We start from the raw sequence: 20,515 nt of genomic DNA on the forward strand, positions 1-20,515 counted from the left end.
TCAGGCGCGAATGAAGCTCCTGATCGCTCGCACGGGACTTCTCCAAGGCCGACTCCAATTCGCCCAGCTTAGCTTCAAGAGACCGGGTTCGGTTGCGGGCGTTGTCGGCTGACCGCTGGGCCTTCTCCCACCTCTCCCGGTAGTCGGCAGCCTTCCGGGACTGCTTCTCGGCCCGCTCATCCGCCTTCTTGACCTCGCCCTCGAGACCCGAGGTAACCTTGAGCTGCTCCTGAGCCTCCAACAGTTGCTTCTCGAGGGCAGCAAAGCCGAGTGCCCGCTCTTCGGCCTCCCGGAGCCTCGCCTCGAAGTCCCCGGTCGTCCTGCCTGCCACAGCCTGGCCTCCCTTTTCCACTGCTTTCAGCCGGTCCTCGGCCTTCGCCAGAAGCCCCGCCTGTTCCTTGTAGCACTCCTCCAGACGGATCATGTACTGGGCGAGCTAAGAAATAGGAAAAATAAGGGAGTCAGGCGGAGAACAACAGAGCCAATAAATGGTGAAAAGCGGCCAGAAGAACACTCACCGACATGAGACAGACACAGCTGGCAGCCCCAACGTCAGAGACCTCCAACTCCCGGACCCGCCGACGGTCCTTCTCCAGCAGCACTGTTTCGATGAGATTTCGGGCGCCATCGGTAGTGAAGGCAGACCCCGATTTCTCCCCAGAGCCGGACGGTGGTTCTGCAGCCTTACCCCTATCCATCGCCTGGGGAAGAGTCCGGCCGATCGCGCTCGGGGCGGGGGTCACCCCAGGAATTGATAGGGTCCCGCTCGGTCGGGGCCTCGGCGCGTCCCTCCTCGAGTCATCAGGAGCCGACCGAGTCGAAGGCCGGGTCGGGGACCGATCACGTCCGACCCGTCCGTCTCGGGCAGGCTCGGATGATACCTCCGGAGTAGCGGCAATCTTACCACCGGAGGGCTGATACAGCGTCAGCTGCTGGTCCGTGCCCACGACGTCTCCCTGATCGGTGGGCCCGGACTCGTCGGTCGGCGTCGGAGGCACCTCCTTACGGGACTTCTTCGCCGGTGGGGCCCCGCTCGGAAGAGCTCGTTTCCTCCTCTGGGCTGCTCCCAGCAGGGACGCCCTACCAACAGCCTTTGTCTTCACCGACCGCATGACGTCGTCGATCTCTGCAAAAAGGACGGGATAGTCGGAGACGGAGAAACCAAAGGAAAGAACGGGACGAAAGAAGGGAAAAAGTCAAGAAAGAATCGGTGGCGGACTCACGGTCGGTGGGGACCGAGCTCAGACCGACATTCACCAAAGTATCCTCGGAAATAAGGCGGGCCACCGGGGGGAGCTGGCCCTCGGCAACCAACCCCTTCAAGGCGGCCAAGCCATCGGACTCCTCCCTTGACAGTCTCGATAGGCCGATCGGAGACTTCATCGGGGTCTCCCAGGTCGCCCTGATTTCCCAAGAGGGATCTGCATCAACAAAAAAGAAGCGCTCCTTCCATTTGTGAATGGAGGTAGGAGCCTCCTTGACAAGGCCGCATCCTCGCCGCGCTGCGAAGCACCACCACCCTTTGTCCTGGGGGTGGCCGCTCAGGCTGTAGAACTCCCAAAAAACATTCAGGGTGGCGGGGATCTCGTGCATACGGCAGAGAACCTGGAAGACCGTCAGGGCCCGCCACGAGTTCGGCACCAGTTGCGTCGGTGCCACTCTTAAACCCCGTAGCACCTGCATGACCAAGTCCGAAGGGGGAAAGCGGAACCCGGCCTGGAGAATGCCCTCATTGATGGCGATCTTCCCTGGAGGAGGATGGGACATCCTCTCCTCAGGCCCCGGGAGCGTGGCGTTGCAGGCCTCGGGAAGGTGGTACCGAGCCACGAGTCTGTCTAAGTCTGTGGCGACCAGCTCCGACTTAATTTGGTCTGCTCTCACTTCGCCCATTCCTAATGGCCAATAAACCTACGGTCAGGACGGGGACAGGAAGGGGAGAAAGACCGGAGCGACTGGAGTACACTAGTATAAGAGGGGAAAGTATGGAGAGCCCTAAGTAGAAGAATGGGGAAAACTCACCGGAAAAGAGGTAAGAACGGCTCCGAGAGCGCCAAAGGAGAAACAAGTGAACAGTCCGACGGCAGCAACAGCTGCGCAAAGGGGAAACTTGAAAATATCTGTAAAGAAGAAGACGGACGGGGAAAGTCCCCCGATTAAATAGGCGGAAAGGCAAGTGACGCCTCGATGACGCCAGAGGACGCCTGGCTGCCGAAGGGTCGCTCGCGCCCCAAAGGCGAATCGACACCATTAAGGAAGGATGTCCGCCGAAATCCTCAGACTGCCAGGTCAGCAATAACCGCCATACGCCATAAAAAGGGCGGGGAGCTCGAAGCGCGCGCGCCTCTCCGAGGAACGGCGGCAATCCCGAAACATCACTCCCTTCACCTGTTCCCCTTCTGGTTCCAGGCTCGGAAGTGGGGGGCTACTGTTACGGGGGAAATAAGCCGCCATGCCCCACGTGACCGGCACGCGCGCCCAGGAAGACTACGGCTGCCCTTTGATCCAGCAATCCGACCCCGAGTCGGACATCCTCGGCTCCGCAGCCCGACCCCGAGTCGGCTGCCCTTTGATCCAGCGCTCCGACCCCGAGTCGGACGTCCTCGGCTCCGCAGCCCGACCCCGAGTCGGCTGCCCTTTGATCCAGCAATCCGACCCCGAGTCGGATATCCTCGGCTCCGCAGCCCGACCCCGAGTCGGCTGCCCCTTGATCCAGCGCTCCGACCCCGAGTCGGAGATCTCTTGATAACGACAGGCTATTCCCCAGAGGCACGCCGCGGCCTCCTGCTCCACTACTCCCTGCAACGGCTGTATCCGATGCTGCTCCACGATCTCCTGCATCAGCCGTACAAAGCGGAGCCCCACTATGCCCTGACGTGGCCGTACCCGGTGCTGCTCCACGACGCCCTGTAACGGCCATGTCAGTGGCCACACCATCGTGCCCCACGATAACGAACCCCCCTGAGAGACCCCCCAGCCAGGTATATATGCGGCTGGGGGGAGAAAGGGGGGGGTGAGCAATATCTCCCAGAGCACTCTCTTACTTGCGATTATCACCTCTCCTCCTCCTCCAATCTCCTCTGACTTGACCGTCGGAGGGCCATCACCACCCTGGTGGTGGTGCAAGGCTTGTTTGCAGGTTTCTTGGCGGAAGGTGGAGCGCAACCAACACCAACCAAGACAACTCAGACGGAACCCCGTTCACACCGCAGTGCCAATCGTTCTCGGTTTGGACCACCAGCAACAAAAGGTATTGCAGCATAATAGATAAATTTGCATATTGCGGAGATTACTTCTTTACGGCACTTTTTCTCAGACCCTGTCATTTGTTTTGATTGCTTGCACGATGTGTATGTGTATGTGTATGTATGTATATATATATATATAAGAGAGAGAGAGGAAGAAAGTATTAATTAGGGGTTGAGAGGGTGAGTTAATATGGGATTATAAAAAGACATAAAATATCCTTAAGAGTTATAAAAAGTAAAAGTATTTTTGGTCTACAGAAAAATGATTAGATTGATAACCTACTATAACAGAGAGTAGGTTATCAATCCCCATATATATCTATATATATATTGCTACGCCCCGAACCTAGCACATGGGTCCGGTACGTGACCGGCCGCATGAGCCTTAGAGCAGTGCCCTAAAGATCATGCAAGGCCTAAGATAAATAAAAATCCAATAAATTCACAACTAATTAATTAATTCAAATTGACAATTCCAACATGTCCAAATAATCAATTTGGTCTAATTACAAGATCTTCAAATGTTCATCGACATCAAAGGAAGATAAACTAACTAGCTAATGACTTTGATACTCGCGTTCCGCTTCCAACCCATCCATGTTTATGCATCCTGCATCTCTGAAAAGAAAAAAAAAATGAAAAGAAGAGGGGTGAGCTTTACAGCCCAGTAATAATCCCTATACATCCACACCAACACAATAATAATATAGATTTGAAAATCACGACAAATCGATGCACATTTCATGAAATCATAAACAATTTCCAAAAGACTCAAATAACCAATGTAATTATGTACATCAAACATCAATAAAAGTCCATAATTATACATCAAACATCAATGAAAGTCTAGCCATACAAGAATGATATAGCATATGATAGCTTATAAATTTTCATTACTATTTTCAATGCTTCTTCTTTTCATTCTATATTAACTTGATCCGGATCAATTATCTTTCCGACTTTGGTTTACATCCCGGTCATGTTTCCGGCCCGTGACGGGGCAATCGATAGTATCACATTTCCAGCCTGTGACGGGATAATTAATAGTATCATATTTCCAGCCTGTGACGGGGTAATTAATAGTATCACATTTCCAGCCTGTGATAGGGCAATTGATAGTAACACATTTCCAGTCCGTGATGGGGCAATCGATAATATCACATTTCCAGCCTGTGATGGGGCAATCAATACTAATGAGATAAGTCCAAAGTCTCTACTCATTTAACCAATTCACATACATACATCAATTCCTTTTTCCATCTTATATCCGGCCTAGACTAACCATGGTCACGTTTCTGGCCTGTGACATGGCAATCAATATAACATGGTTAGTCCATACCACCATATCCATAAATTCAATTATGCAGGTATAAGTTATACACATACATGCATCCATCATACTACCAATCACAAGCCAACACAATCAAAATATAATTAAATATAAAACTATTTTGCTTTGTCTGGATCATAGCATATCAAACATATATAGTGCAAAAATATTTATATCATGTAGGATTGGCGTACAAGGATTTTTACTCTTTGTTGAAAAACTCAGACAAACTATTCATCCGCCCTCACGGCGATCTATGAACCGGAATGCGCAGGACTCTGCTCAGTGTCCTCTCGTCCAATAAATTGTTCCCCTACAGAACCAAGTTAATATTAAAAAAATTATTCAAGATATATGGCAACCCAGAACCCACAAAACAATGATCTCTCCGGATCTAAACTTAGAGAAATCCCAACAGAGAGATAAACTAAAGAGAGAGAGGAGGGAAAGGCAAAGAAAGAAGAGAGCACCGAGTGGCTCTTCCTCCCTCCCTCTCTCCCTCCTTCCTTCTATTTCCTCCCTGTGGGGGTGCTCGGTGGCGGCAGTCCCTATGGGCGACGACCTCAGTGATCGACGGCCCCAACGTGGTGCCGGTCATGCGCCGCCCGACAACGGCAGGCCACGTGCCACCCCCGGCGATGAGACACCGAACGGGCGGAGGAACAAAGCGGCCACTCCTTTGTCTCCAAATCCAATGGCTCGCCGGACGGATTCAAGAGGAACACGGATCCAGAGCTTGAGAAAGGAGAAGGGACGACTCACCTTGCTTCCGACGAGATCCTCCCGACTGGATCGATGGCAAATGGTCCGATCCCTCCCGCGGCAAGCTTAGAACCCCAATCTCCCCTCTTCTTTTCTCTTTTTTTTTTTTTTTGGTTTGTGGGAGGCTCTCAGTTGATGCCCTAGGAAGAAAGGGAGGAGGTCTTGGCCTGATTTGGTAGGGTTTACCACTCTATAACCTCCCTTCCAGTGGATTCGGGAGGAGGGGAAAAGATTTCCGAAACAGGGGAGCGAGGGCGTTTCGATCGGGAGACTCCCTCCCCCGTTTTCACGTGTTGGGCCGCCCTTGCTCAGAGGCGGGCCCAACTCAAACGTGGGCCTCTACATATATACATATGTATATGTATATATACATATGTACATGTACATATGTATATATACATATGTGTGTATATATATATATAGAGAGAGAGAGGGGGAGGTCAAGCCCCAACAGGATAAAACAGAGGCCTAATAAAGTTCGTCCCGCTAGAATCAGCCATCAAGAAACATTTTGAGCATTGTAAAAATGCCAATGATGATTTTATCTTCCATATCTAGCATATGTTTTATAGCAAATTTTAAGATATTTAGTTGATCATTCATTGTCTGCTGCAAAATGAAGCCAAGTGAAAGCTCTTGGCCAGCTAGCGACCATGAGAGTGAGGTTTTCGAATTATTGCAGCATTACTCACTTGTAATTTGGATGCACACTGCATCATAAATAAAACCACTAGAACAATATCTGATGCAAGAACTTAAATTTATGTTTAATAATAATAACTTTTCATGATCAGTTAATTGCTTTATTTGCATCATCCCCAAACTACAAATTTCGAAGACGTCCATGCATCACATTTTACTTCAAAAATTCATAACGCAACGGAACCTACTTTGTCGCCCAAGTTAGATGTTCATGGAAAATAAATGCACCTTGTCATCTCTCTATTAGTTTCCCATCACATAAACTCTATCTTCTTAAGAGATAATTGAGTAAAGATGAATATATAAACTTTTTGATATTCCAAGAATGAAAAACAGAGGGAACACTCAACTAAATATGGGTCATATGCCAGTTTTTGCAATGGAATTGGATTTTGGAAGAAGGTCTGGGATTTTTTATGTCCTCCTCAGAGGGAAGCAGGGAGACACCAAGTTCCGTCCAATCAGTCATTTCGATAAAAAATAGTGTGATATGAAATTTGGCTTGCAGACGGACTTAGTTAGTAGGTCATGGGTCATCTATTCTGACTGGACTTAGTTAGTAGGTCATGGGTCGCCCGGCACCTTATAGTTATGATATGACTAATTAGATTTGCCTAAATTCTTATTCAAAAGCGTGGTAAAGTTTTTATTTACTTGTATATCCTTATAAAAATTTCTATTTGCACGCCTACCCATTAAGAATATTTTAATCATTTTAATTTAAAACTGTTAATTTTTTAACGGCATTAGATGACATGGGTACATATACAAAAATAAGAATAAAAAAGGGTAGAATAGCAAAATAAATATTTTATAAGGGTATACATGTAAATATCAATTTTGAAAGGGTATTCATGCAAAATCCTATATTTAGAAGGGTATCCATGCAAAAAATCCTAGAAAATATAAACAAAAGCAAATATGTACAATAAAGATTAAGAGGGTCTTATTTTTATCCATGGTCGTCCGATCTTATGGGGATTGAGGTGAGTACAACTTGGAATTGAACCCCTCCTACCCAAGTACAAGAGATTATACCATATAAGTACTCAATGGTAACTAAAAGCAAATGTTCATACTCCTATAAAAAAATTAATTGTATCCTGGTAATGCAAAAAATTATCGATTCCATTATTCAAGGATGGAACAAATAAGATTAATACCATGTAGAATCAGGGAAAAAATAACAAGAACCATAACTGCTAAACACCTTTTGTTCATCATTGTCTTGATGGCGTAATTGAGCCCTTTTGATTGTATTTCGTTTTTGTTTTCTAAGATTAGTTGGTGCCCCACCAACATGCGTTTGGTTGGTGTAGTTGGTCCTCGGTTCGAACACAGGCTCAAACATAATTTATTCATGTTACTTTTAAAAATCTTTTCATGGCTTTTCTTTTATTGATTTGTTGTTTTTTTTCATCCAGAAGGATCACAGAACTCGATGTGGACCAGTTTAGATACTACGAGTATTCAAGAGGATCACCAAACTCGATATGAATCACTTTAGCTACTACGAGTATCTAAGAAGATCATTAAACTCGATGTAGAATACTTTGGCCACTACAAGTATTTAGGAGGATTACCAAACTCGATGTGGAACACTTCCGCCACTACGAGTATTCAGAAGGATCACCAGACTCGATGTGGACTATTTTGGCCACTACGGATATCCAAAAGGATTACCAGACTCGATGTAGATCACTTTGGCCACTATAAGCAAAGCTATATTTTTATTAGTGCAAAATGAAACATATGGTCAACCATGGGTTTTGGTAGTCATGTTGCGGTCGGAACTTGCAAGAGAGTTTGGTTAGCTTGGTGCTTCTATCAAGTTGGAAGCAATATTAATCTAGGTCTTAAGTCTAAAAATTGTCCAATAAAAGATGCAAATTCAGGCAATTGTCCAACATTACATATGATGATCCTTTTTTGGAGAGGAGGGAAGGTAACCAATATATGATTTCCTTAAAATAAATGAATGAGCAAGGAGCAAAGTTGACACAGAAGACCATATCTATATGATATAGCTTTGTTTGTGTATTTAGAAAAATCTTGTTTCATTTGATTCATCTTTAACCTACTTTCTAAAATAGGTCTAAGGGTTAGAGGCCTGACCTATAGTTTTTGGATAGTTTGTTTTGGGTTTTAATGATCTTCAATCCATTTATTATAGTTTAAGAGACATGTTTGTAATTGGATGTCATATACATATGATTACAACTCTGACATGAATATGAATTGGCCAAGGAAAGGGGGTAAAAGATGGAGAAGAAAAATGACCAAGAAAACTCCTGCAATCACAAAAATTTTGAAGTATTGGAAAACTATCTTCTAATCTTTCACTTAGAATTTATTTTGAACTCCCTTTGCGAATCTGCATTGGGGGAAATGATAGCACTATTCAGCCGAGATAGTAGGTAAATTGTTCGTCCAATAAATTACTTATTTCTTTTGTACAACAAAGTCTATAATTTAACAAATAAAGTTTCTGTACTTCAAGTTTCTGTTCTTGTTTTCCATGACAAGGGCTTCTCCCATCTTTATTCTTTTCTATTGGAAAATCAGGAGAAGCTGGGTCAGCTGTAGAACTTTTTCTTTAAAGATAAAAGAAAAATATATGGATTAGTTTACTCTGGCCATGGATAACTCATTTAACCCTAATACTTGACACACTACTTTTCCCTTAACAATCAGGTATCCTCCCACTCAGAAGTTATAGTGGCTTGAAAGGGGAGAGATTCAAAGAATAGTAATGCCCATGAGACATAAGACACTAGATAGGGGCAGAAAAAAGTCAAGCTAGAGCAAGTCATGCCTAGCTTAAACTTGGCTCTAATTGAATAGTACTCAAATCAACTAGTTTAAGAGATCAATGAAAGCTAGAGACTCCTCGAAACCTTTTTACATATATGCTTTGAATTAATTGCCACAATTATATCTTAATTACCAGCAACCTAGGCATGTGCAATGGATGTCTAAGAAAAATTTTAGATAAAATAAAAATATGATTATTAATAAGGAGATTGCATTGAGTATGGTATAGATATAAATCAAAATAATTAAATGCATAGAATCAGTACTGTTTGGAAAAAGGGAGTTTCAGATTTTGGCATATTCTTTGATAAATTCCGTCGGTCAAATTCTATCTAAAATACACCTAGTAATCATCAAGAAAAATACAACTGAAGTCTTATGAATATTATTAATTTCTTTCTTAAATGCATACTTCAAAACTAAAATTAATTTTAAATATTTTATCTTCGCTTAACAATAGCTTAAATTAGTTGGTCTTTCAAAAATTCTCTCTCCCCTTCCCTAACTAAACCCACGCCGGAAAAAAAATGCACACACTTGGATATACTCTTTCCTTCTCCAACCTAACATCCCCTCCAACCCAACCCTACCCCTAAAAAAAAAAAAAATCCACCCTTCTATTTGCAATAATTCAAAAACTTGAAATATTATTATTCTTTTGTTTATTATCTTTGAAGATGTGTATATTAAATACGCAAATTTTATTTTATTATTTTTATATAAATAATTATTAATTCATAATATATTTTATTTTTATTGGGTTTTAAAAATATGTACTGCACATGCCCGAATTGGTAGTCAAAATTAAAGAGAAAGGCGGAAGAGTTAGACAAGGCACTACTAGAAGAGTATTTTCAAAATGCTTAATTTTAAACTAGTTGAAGAGTAGTTGTGATTGTAGAGAATACGTCTAAATAGTTTAAGTTTGAAATTAGTGAGAAAATCGATTAGATTAGAGATTACATCATTTTCTCTCTCATTTTCAATATTACAGAATATAAAACTAATTTCATATCTATAAATAATGAATATAATTATGTATAATATATTTTATTTTATGCCTAATCAGGCCTAGCTCGGACAAGCTAAGCCTAATTCCATCTCAGTTTTTTTATTTAATCAAGCAAAACATAGGGAGAGAGAACCGGATTTAATTATCCAGATTCAAATATGCACCATCCAACATTCGGATACAGATTTAAATACTTGAAGATGCATTATCCAAGATTCGCGTCCAGAATTTCAGATTCTTAGACAGCGAGGTGTGACCATTAGGATAAGCTTCAATCCACAGAACATACTCAATCTTGTAGTGTAAACTTGAATCCTAGCCAAGAGCAGGCCAGGTTGGCACGCACACAGTTTGGGCCAGGCTCCAGCTTGGAGTGAGACAGGACATTAGCAGCATCAAGGAGAAGGCCACCAACCTCATGTCCAACACTTCATGCAAGCTGGAATTTACCTCCTCACGAAGGATAACGATTTCTCTAGAGGAGATCCACAGCCTTTCTTTGCATCCCTTCGCTTCTTCATGACAGGAGATCCATCGCTTCCCTTCTTCATGACAGGAGATCCACAACCTTTTTTTTGCATCCCTTCCCTTCTTCATGAGTGATCGCAGGTGACACGGCCACGTGACACAGCCGCATACACCCTAGAGAAAGGCCCCAGAAAATATGCAAGGCCTGAAAATTTATCACAACCTTAATATCTGCTGAACAATAATGATCTCAAATCATAACAAACACAAGTCTAATTATTAAATTTAATCATCCAACCTGTATCAGTGATGTTCTATCTATTCATCTATTTCCCATGTGATCTCAACCATAGCCAAGCAACCATAGCCAAGTATTAAGACATTTGCAACCTGCAACTCTGAAAAGAAAAAGAAAAAGGGGGTTGTGAGCTTTACAGCCCAGTAAGAATCTCTGCATATTCATACCAATATTATACTATAGTTTGAAAATAGCAATAAGCGATACCAAATTGAAAATATAAATTATGAAACTTCTTTCCACACATCCAGCATAACTCAATTAAACCGACAAATATCTGCATAAACATACATCAAATATCCGGCTTATTAAAAAAGATAAATATCACAAATACCTTTTATTCAGCATTGGTTTCATGGGTCTTATCAACTATTTTTCATTTTCTCAATTTTAGGTTCTATAACAATTATCTTTCCGGCTTTGGACTAACCAAGATCATGACCTAGTAAAAAACTGTTAAACAAAATTTCACGCATAACCCCATGGAGGCTATCCCACGTATAAGCCCGTGGAGGTTGTCCCACGCATGAGCTCGTGGAGGCCTTTCTACGCGTAAGCCCGTGGAAGCTATTCCACGTGGAAGCTTATGGAAGCTATCCCATGACGAGGTTAGTCCAAACTATATCTTTTCTATCTGATTTGATGTTATTCTTGTCAAATCATTTTTCATTTACACAATGTATTTCTCACAAATTTTAGGTATCACTATTCATATAACCATGTTTTCAATATCTGATACATATAATAATTGTACAAGTATGTTCATACCGAAAATTATATAAGACACACCATCTCATACCAAACGAAATCCATTGATGTAAATCTCGTGATGCAACTCTTACGATGCAATCTCATAATTCAAATCTTACGATGCAAATCTCATGATGCAAATTCAACTGTACAAATCAATAAACATGTATATATATTGGTGATCAAGTACGGAGATTCTTACCTCTATCACAATCCAACACAGCTACAATGCTCCCAATCTATATCTAACATGTCCAGTCAATTTAATATCAATATAAAACCAACTTATTCCTTATCAATCACTTACAATATTAATAAATAAATTTTTTAGTAATTATCTAATTTTAGAGTTCTAATATTTGAATTATCCAAATTCTCTATCCATTTTTAATTAAAAATTAAAAAACATAAAGGGGCAGGGCCTTCCCTCAATTTGGAACTAGAGTATAAGATCTCATTGGACTTCTTTCTATTCAGATGACTGCAACCCTCCTATACAAAACTAGGACTGACTATGAAAACAGATTCGTATAGAAAGAAGTACGAGGCTGGCTAGATGACAACACCGATGTTGCCCAGAGATGGTCACCCAAGAGGGGGGTGAATTGGGTGTTTTAAAACTTTTTAGCTAATTTAAAAATAAAACACACAAATATATGAACTAAAGCAAAGATAAAGCGATAAGAAGAGACAACCACAAACACACGGTTTTATAGTGGTTCGGAGCCTTCACCGCTCCTACATCCACTCCCCAAAGCGCCTTTGGGAATTTCCACTATAATCCAAGATTACAGTACGGTAGTTTTGCGAGTTCACTACCCAACTCGTTGTTTTACACCGGGCTCACAACAAACCCAAAACCCCCAATTTCTCTTAGGCTTGGGACGCCCTTTCCCTTGTTCCAAGTCCCTTGACTGGAACAAGCACCACAATAAAAGAGTGTACAAAAGGATATAAAAGCTCTAAAAAGCAAATATAGCACTTATGAACAATGAAACCAGGAAGAATCTTTTTGCCGTTGGAAGCGTGGGAGATGTTGATTCTTCCGATGTGGGACGCGTAGGGTTGGGTGTGAGCTTTGAATCCCGAGCACACGAGAGTGGTTGAGCTTGAAATCACTTGGGAGACTTGAAAGCACTTGATTTCCTTTCTTGAATGCACTCACTCCCTTGAGCTTTTCTTTCTAACTTCTCTCTTGAATGATTTTGCTTTTGGTTGGTTAAGAGTTGTTGAGAAGCACTTAAGAGCTCCCTTTTATAGCCCAAAAAGCAAATATAGCCGTTAGAGATAAAGTAGAGAAGATTTGAAATTCAAATCAAACCTGAAAAGCTGTCAGTCGCGTCCCAGGCGCTCCGGGGACGTCTCCGCTACAACGAGAGACGTCTCGCCTATAGGATTTTACTTTTTACTTTATCTGGGGTCGACTCGGCACTTTACGGGGACGTCTCGGCGTGTTAGCGCTTTTTGAGTGGGGACGACTCCGCTGCTTTGGGGACGACTCCGCTTCTTTATCTCCGAAAATCATGTCCTCTGGAATTCCCTGAGAGAGTCGACTCCGCTCTTTCAGGGGACGTCTCCGCTTGTCTGCACTTTATGCGTGGGGACGACTCCGCTTTCTCAGGGTCGACTCCGCTTCCTTATCACCGAAAAAACCATTCTCTGGAAAACCCTGAGAGAGCCGTCTCCGCCATCTTGGGGACGACTCGGGAAGTCTCCTTTTTGCTTGCGGGGACGACTCCGCGTACAGCGGGGACGTCTCGCGCATATCCCTTGAAAAGCGTCTTTCTGCCGCCACTGAGAGAGTCGACTCCGCTACTGAGAGAGTCGACTCCGCTAACGCGGGGACGACTCGACAGGAGCCGGGGACGTCTCCAAGTGTGCCAGTTCTTCCTGTTTGTGCCAGAGACGTCTCTGAAACTATCAGGAGACGTCTCGGCTGTCCCTGAACTTTTTCTTTAGCTCAAAATATTCTTCAATAAATTCATAAAAATTATGGAAACTTGCCTAGACATTTCTCAACAATATTCTAGATAAAACACATGAATTCCTTAATTAAATTGTTAAGATATAATGGAAGTATGCTCTAGTGTTTTGTATTCATCAAAATCCATTAGGGGGTCAACAATCTCCCCCTTTTTGATGATGACAAAACACTGAGTATATGCAAAATTTGAAATTTAAACATATACACAGTATTGATCAGATATACAAGTATAATGTTTTGATTTGAACTAGATACAATGTGCATCACTCAAAATATTCAATTTTCAGTTCTTTCCTTGTGCATAAGATTGATCTTTATAGTTCTTAAATGATTTTATCATATGAACTGAATTTGAATCAAGTTAGAATGAAATATTGATGCTGAAGATAATTGAAAGCTAGATTCTTTTTGACTCCCCCTTTCTTTTCCAGAAGGGCAATTATCTTAAAATCAATATTCTTCAATTTTATCTTTTCTAAATTAACTTTGGAGTATGATTAAAAAATTTGCATTCCATATTCAATATCCATGTCTACTCCCCCTTTCATACTCCCCCTTTTAATATCTCCATATTCAATATCTATTATAAATTTTGCATTCCATATACTATCTACTCCCCCTTTTTGTCAGCAACATGAAGGGGACAAATTTTCCTTAGGTGCTTAAGACTCAATTTATAGTGGAATTCAGCATTCATTTTACTCAAGGATATTCAAGTTGTGCTCCCCCTGTCCAAGTCATTTCTATTAATGTATTCATATCACTCCCCCTTTGTTTTGGAATTCATGTCAGACTTATCTTTTAGTTTAACATAGTTATCACAAGATGTGCTCCCCCTGTTTTATGTGCATTGTTTCTTTGTATCAAATTTGAACACTCAAGGTATGTGGTAAGATTTTTATGGCATATCATACAATCACATACACAATCACAGAAACACATACGCAGAATTGGCAATTGTACACAAAGTGTTCAAAAGAGATTGTATTCATTCATATGTCATCATAAACCTTTGAAGTCAGTACATAGTCAAAAGAAGAAATCATTACAAGTATTGATTTCTAATACAAAAGTGTTTCAAAATGGCCTAGGATTTACAAAAAGAAGATCCTGCAGGATATCCATCATCGGCGTCGTTGCTCATGGGGCCTACCAGTTGTACTTTATGCATAAGCCTTACAGGCTGCATCTATGAAACCATTGATAGAATCCATGAGGGTCTTAAAGTGATCTCCCTGTGACTTGTGGAAACCTGCCACAAGTGCTTCAAACTCTAAGGTTGCCATCTCAATTCTGCCTCTAAGTTGGGCAACTAAGGTGCCCACATTGCCATATGGCTTTGTCAACTCTTTGAGGCTCTTGGAAATGGCCTTCAAGCTGTCCTTGAGCTCTAATGATCTGCAGGTTTGGGTGGCACCCACCTCAACTATTTGTTGCTCTTGGGCTTCAATTTGAGCCTTAATTTCCTGCAGCTCTTGTCTGATGGGGGCCAGCTCTGCAGACATCATGGATCTCATCTCCTCCCTCATCTGCTGACAAATAACAGATGCTAAGGTGTGCATCTGCTCCTCTGATAGGAAGGAGGGCCCACTGACTGGAGGAGGTGGTGGCATGGATGTGGAAGGTCCAGCTGAGCTGGGGGGAATATCAGGGATGTCCATGTTGCTAGGTGGAGGAGAGTGATGGTCAGACTCATGATGTGGGATCTCAGCCTCTATGGTTTGTGCTTTTCTTTTTGGAACCTTGACCCAAGACCCATCTATCTTGTGGAATTCCATTCTTCTCATTGAGCCCTCATTGTAATAGTCGGTGTTTCTTAAGGGCTTTGCAGGTTCATTTGATGGAATGGAAACCTTGAAGTGTTTGAAGATTAAGGTAAAGATCATGCCATAGGGTATACTAAATCTAGAATACCTATGACATAGGGCAATGTAATTTAGCATGAGTCTAGGAAGGTTTAGAGGAATCCCTAGTAGGATGTGATGCATTATAACTAAGTCTCGCTCCGAAACAAAATCGAAGCGACCGGTTTTAGGAAATAGGACCCGGTTGACAATGCTTAAAAGGAGTCTCATCTCTGCATTTAGGTCCTGGGAGTTGACAACATCAAGAGGGCCGCAGTCCTCTCTTCCTAAAATTAAGTTTAGAGCTACTTCCCTTTGGGGATGTGAGGTTGGAGCCTCGCCGTCCCTAGGGATTTGCAAAACAGTGGATAAGATGTCCTCATTAATTTCTACTAATGTCCCTCGGACATGTGCGGTGAACCCTAAGTCCCCTAAAGCCATATCACTAAACATTTCTCTAACAAGGCCGGGGTAGGTCGAGGTATTGAGGGTGCAAAGATGCTCCCACCCTTGGGCTCGGAGTCTCTCTCCAATAGAGAACCCCTCATGATCTAAAAATGCAAAATCTATGTACCTACCGGTTGTGACTGTGCGATTTGCACAGGAAATCGTTGTGGTTGGCGGAGCAACCGGAGGAGAAGGTGCGGAGGGTTCTTCCCGCCGTTCCTCACCGTCGCCCGCTACTCTAGGTCGCTTCCCACGGGTCGTCCTAGCTTTCTTTGGTGCCATGGATGCTAGGGTTTGTGATTTAGGGCAAATGGAGGCTAGGGTTTGTGATTTAGGGCAAATGGAGGCTAGGGCTTTCCGTTTTGGTCGGGAATGAGGGAGAAAGCTCGAGTCGGCTCGAGCGATTTCGACCTATTTAAAAAGGCCTCATTCGGTCCCGAGACGTCTCCGCGACTAAGGTGAGACGTCTCCGCTTGGGGGGACGTCTCTGCGATTTGCCAGAGACGTCTCCGGCACTAAAAAAAATTTTCAGACTGTATTCTATCTTCTCCCCTTTTTTGTTTAATCACCCCAATCAATATGATCTCTTTTGATAAGCTTAGAGTGAATTTGTTTGTGATCCTCCCCCTCAATGATACATCCTATAAAAATTTGATAATGATTTTTGAATTAATAATATTGAAATGAGGAACGTTTGACCAAATTTCGAATACCTATGAAATAGGCTCTGAAAATATCTCCATGAAGAGTCCAAGGGAGGGTAACCATCCTCCGGAAAGTCAACCAGTTCGTCATTTAGTTTAGATGAATTCATGCTTTCACTTATGTTTGCCTTGAGGTGGATTACTAGTTCGAGTAGCAAAGCAATGCAATACAAGTTCAATTCATTTGCTAGGATCATACAAGCTCAAAGCATTCCTTAAGAAATTGAATCTGTCTTTACAAAGGGGCTTTGTAAAGATATCAGCTAATTGATTTTCAGTACATACATATTCAATCATCACATCATTTTTCAGCACATGATCCCTAATAAAATGATGCCTAATCTCTATATGCTTTGACTTAGAGTGTTGGACAGGATTTTTTGTTAAGTTGATTGCACTTGTATTATCACACTTAATTGGTATATTGTCCATTTTAATACCGAAGTCTTCAAGTTGTTGCTTGATCCAGAGAACTTGGGCACAACAGCTTCCAGCTGCAATGTACTCAGCCTCAGTTGTGGACAAGGCAACTGAATTTTGTTTCTTGCTAAACCAAGAAACCAAATTGGCACCCAAGAATTGACAAGTGCCACTTGTGCTTTTTCTGTCGAGTTTGCACCCAGCAAAATCAGCATCAGAATAAGCAATTAAATTTATATCAGATTGTTTAGAATACCATAAGCCTACATTAGATGTCCCTACTAGATATCTAAAAATTCTTTTAACAGCTTGCAAGTGTGATTCCTTAGGACATGCTTGGTATCTAGCACACACACAAACACTGAATAATATATCTGGTCTACTAGCAGTAACGTAAAGTAGAGAGCCTATCATACCTCTGTACAATTTGCAGTCTATACTTTTACCTTTTTCATCTTTGTCAAGCTTGCAACTTGAGCCCATGGGTGTGCTGATTTTCTTTGCATCCTTCATCTTGAATTTTTCCAGCATTTCCTTGATGTATTTGGACTGACTGATGAAGATGCCTTCCTCTGATTGTTTTATTTGTAGCCCAAGGAAGAAGTTGAGCTCACCCATCATGCTCATTTCAAATTCTCCCTGCATAAGCTTGGCAAACTCTTGACAGAGACTATCATTAGTAGCACCAAAAATTATATCATCCACATAAATTTGTACAAGCAATAAGTCATTTCCTTTTCTTTTAATAAAGAGGGTTTTGTCTACATTTCCTCTCTTAAATTTGTTCTCAATTAGGAAATTACTTAATCTTTCATACCATGCCCTAGGAGCTTGCTTAAGTCCATACAATGCTTTATGCAATTTATACACATAATCTGGATGTAAGTGATTTTCGAAACCTGGAGGTTGTCCTACATAAACTTCCTCCATTATATAGCCATTTAAGAATGCACTTTTTACATCCATTTGATAGAGTTTAAAATCCATGAAGCATGCATATGCTAAAAGCAGTCTAATAGCCTCTAACCTAGCAACAGGAGCAAAAGTTTCATCAAAATCTATTCCTTCCTCCTGATTATATCCTTTGGCCACTAGCCTAGCTTTGTTTCTTATTACTATCCCATCCTCATCTAGTTTATTTCTATATACCCATTTGGTGCCTATAATTGAAACATTAGGGGGTCTTTTCATTAGAGTCCAAACTTCATTTCTTTCGAATTGGTTTAATTCCTCTTGCATAGCATTCATCCAATTATCATCTTTTTCAGCTTCTTCTAGTGATTTAGGCTCTATTTGTGAAACGAAAGCAAGATAATTACTAGTGTTTCTTAAAGAGGATCTAGTTCTTATACCTTGTGAAGGATCACCAAGGATTAGATCCTTTGGATGACCATGTGCATACCTCCATTCTTTAGGAAGATCTTGATTTCTTGATGGAGGTTGATCTTCTTCATCTTGCTGATTTGTAACCTCTTTGATCTCATCCTCATGTTGTTTGTCTTGTATGGAGAATTTCTTGATCCCGTCTTCAAGTATACCTGCATCACCATCTTCTTCTTTTCTAGAAGAATCTCCATTAGTTTCATCAAACACAACATGAATGGATTCTTCAACAACGAGAGTTCTCTTGTTGAAGACCCTGTATGCTCTACTAGATAAGGAATAACCTAAGAAGATCCCCTCATCTGATTTAGCACTAAATTTACTGAGATTGTCCTTTCCATTGTTCAAAATAAAGCATCGACAACCGAAAACATGAAAATAACTTATATTTGGTTTCTTACCTTTCATCAATTCATACGGTGTTTTCTTTAAGATGGATCTAACTAAAGCACGATTTAAAATATAACATGAGGTATTTATTGCTTCAGCCCAAAAATACTTTGGTAGATCCGATTCGCACAACATGGTACGAGCCATATCTGCTAGTGTGCGATTCTTCCTTTCTACCACCCCATTTTGTTGGGGTGTCCTAGGTGCCGAGAAGTTGTGATTGATACCATTTTCGTCACAAAACTTTTCAAAGTGTTGATTTTCAAACTCGGTACCATGATCACTCCTAATTGCTTTTAGTTTAAGATTAAGTTCATTTGAAACCTTATTATGAAACTTGATAAAAGCGGGAAAGGACTCATCTTTGTGTGCAAGAAATGAAACCCATGTAAAACGTGAAAAATCATCAACAATGACAAGACCAAATTTCTTACCCCCTAGACTAGCAGTTCTAGTGGGTCCAAACAAATCCATGTGAATTAGTTCTAAGGGTTTTGATGTTGAGACTATGTTCTTAGACTTAAAAGAACTTCTTGTTTGTTTTTCTAATTGACATGCCGCGCAAATTTTATTCTTTTCAAAGTCTATTTTCGGTAGTCCTTTGACTAGATCCTTTGTAATCAATTTAGAAATTAAATCCATGCTAGCATGCCCTAACCTACGATGCCATAACCAACTAGTCTCATTGGCTTTGGGATTCATAGCTACAAGACATTGGCCATCCTTCATGGTGAGATCATCAAGATCTACCATGTAAACATTTCCATGCCTATGTCCTGTGAGTATGACCTTATTGTCAAATGGACTACTAATTATGCATAGTGATGATTCAAATGATACTTTAAATCCCTTGTCACAAAATTGACTTATACTTAACAAATTATGTTTTAGTCCATTAACCAACAATACATTATCAATAAATAAGGAGGGTGATATGGAGATTTTACCAACACCAATAATTCGGCCTTTAGCATTGTCTCCAAATGTGACTAACCCTCCTTCTTTCGATTCCAAGGTGACGAAGAGACTCTTGTCACCGGTCATATGCCTTGAGCAGCCACTATCAAGATACCACATTCTCCTTTTATTTCCGGCTGCAAGGCATACCTGCAAAATGATCATGTGAAGCTCTTAGGTACCCAAGTTTTCTTGGGTCCTTCGTGGTTAGTGTAGTTGGTTCCTTTAGGCACCCATATTTTAGTTATGTTTCTAACTTTTACAAATGTACTCTTGTTAGTTTGGATTTTTCTTTGAATACAAGAGTAGGCTTTATGTCCAATCTTTCCACAAAGAAAGCATGTTGGTTTTTCAGTTTTTACATCTTTTGCTTTTACAAAGAAATTCTTTAGATACTTTTGTTGCTTATTAGTTTTATATCCTAATCCGGCTTTATTGAAAACAGCTCTTTGATTTGAAAGAATAAGATTTAATTTTTCAGAGCTTTGTGTGAATTTTTCAACAATTAGCTTGTACTTATGTATCTCATTCTTAAGATTCACATTTTCTTTAACTAGTTCTTCCATATCCTTTTTAAGAGATTCAACAGTTTGCGCAAGTGAGGTATTATTATTGAGTAGGGAATTTACTTTTAGATTTAATTCCTTGATTAGTGTTTTTGCCTTTACATTTTCAGTGCTAAGCCTTGAATTTTCAATTTCTAGGTTAGTAGTGTTCATATTTTTGACGCTCTCCTTCTCAATTAATAGGTTTTCAATGTTTTCCTTTAGTTTTTGATTGGAGGCTTTTAATTCTTTATTCTTTGCTCCCAACATACTACAATCACCCATAAGTTCTTGAAAGGCATCATATAATTCTTCTAAAGTAAAATTTATAGTTGGGTTTTGACATACCTCGTCATCTTCGAACGCCATGAAGCATAGATTGGCGGTCTCTTCCTTCTCTTCTTCGGAGGATGATGTGTCACTATCATCCCATGTTACCTTCAATGCCTTCTTCTTCTTC

Source organism: Phoenix dactylifera, chromosome 1 (genome assembly GCF_009389715.1).
Source record: "Phoenix dactylifera cultivar Barhee BC4 chromosome 1, palm_55x_up_171113_PBpolish2nd_filt_p, whole genome shotgun sequence".
NCBI classification, from domain to species: domain Eukaryota; kingdom Viridiplantae; phylum Streptophyta; class Magnoliopsida; order Arecales; family Arecaceae; genus Phoenix; species Phoenix dactylifera.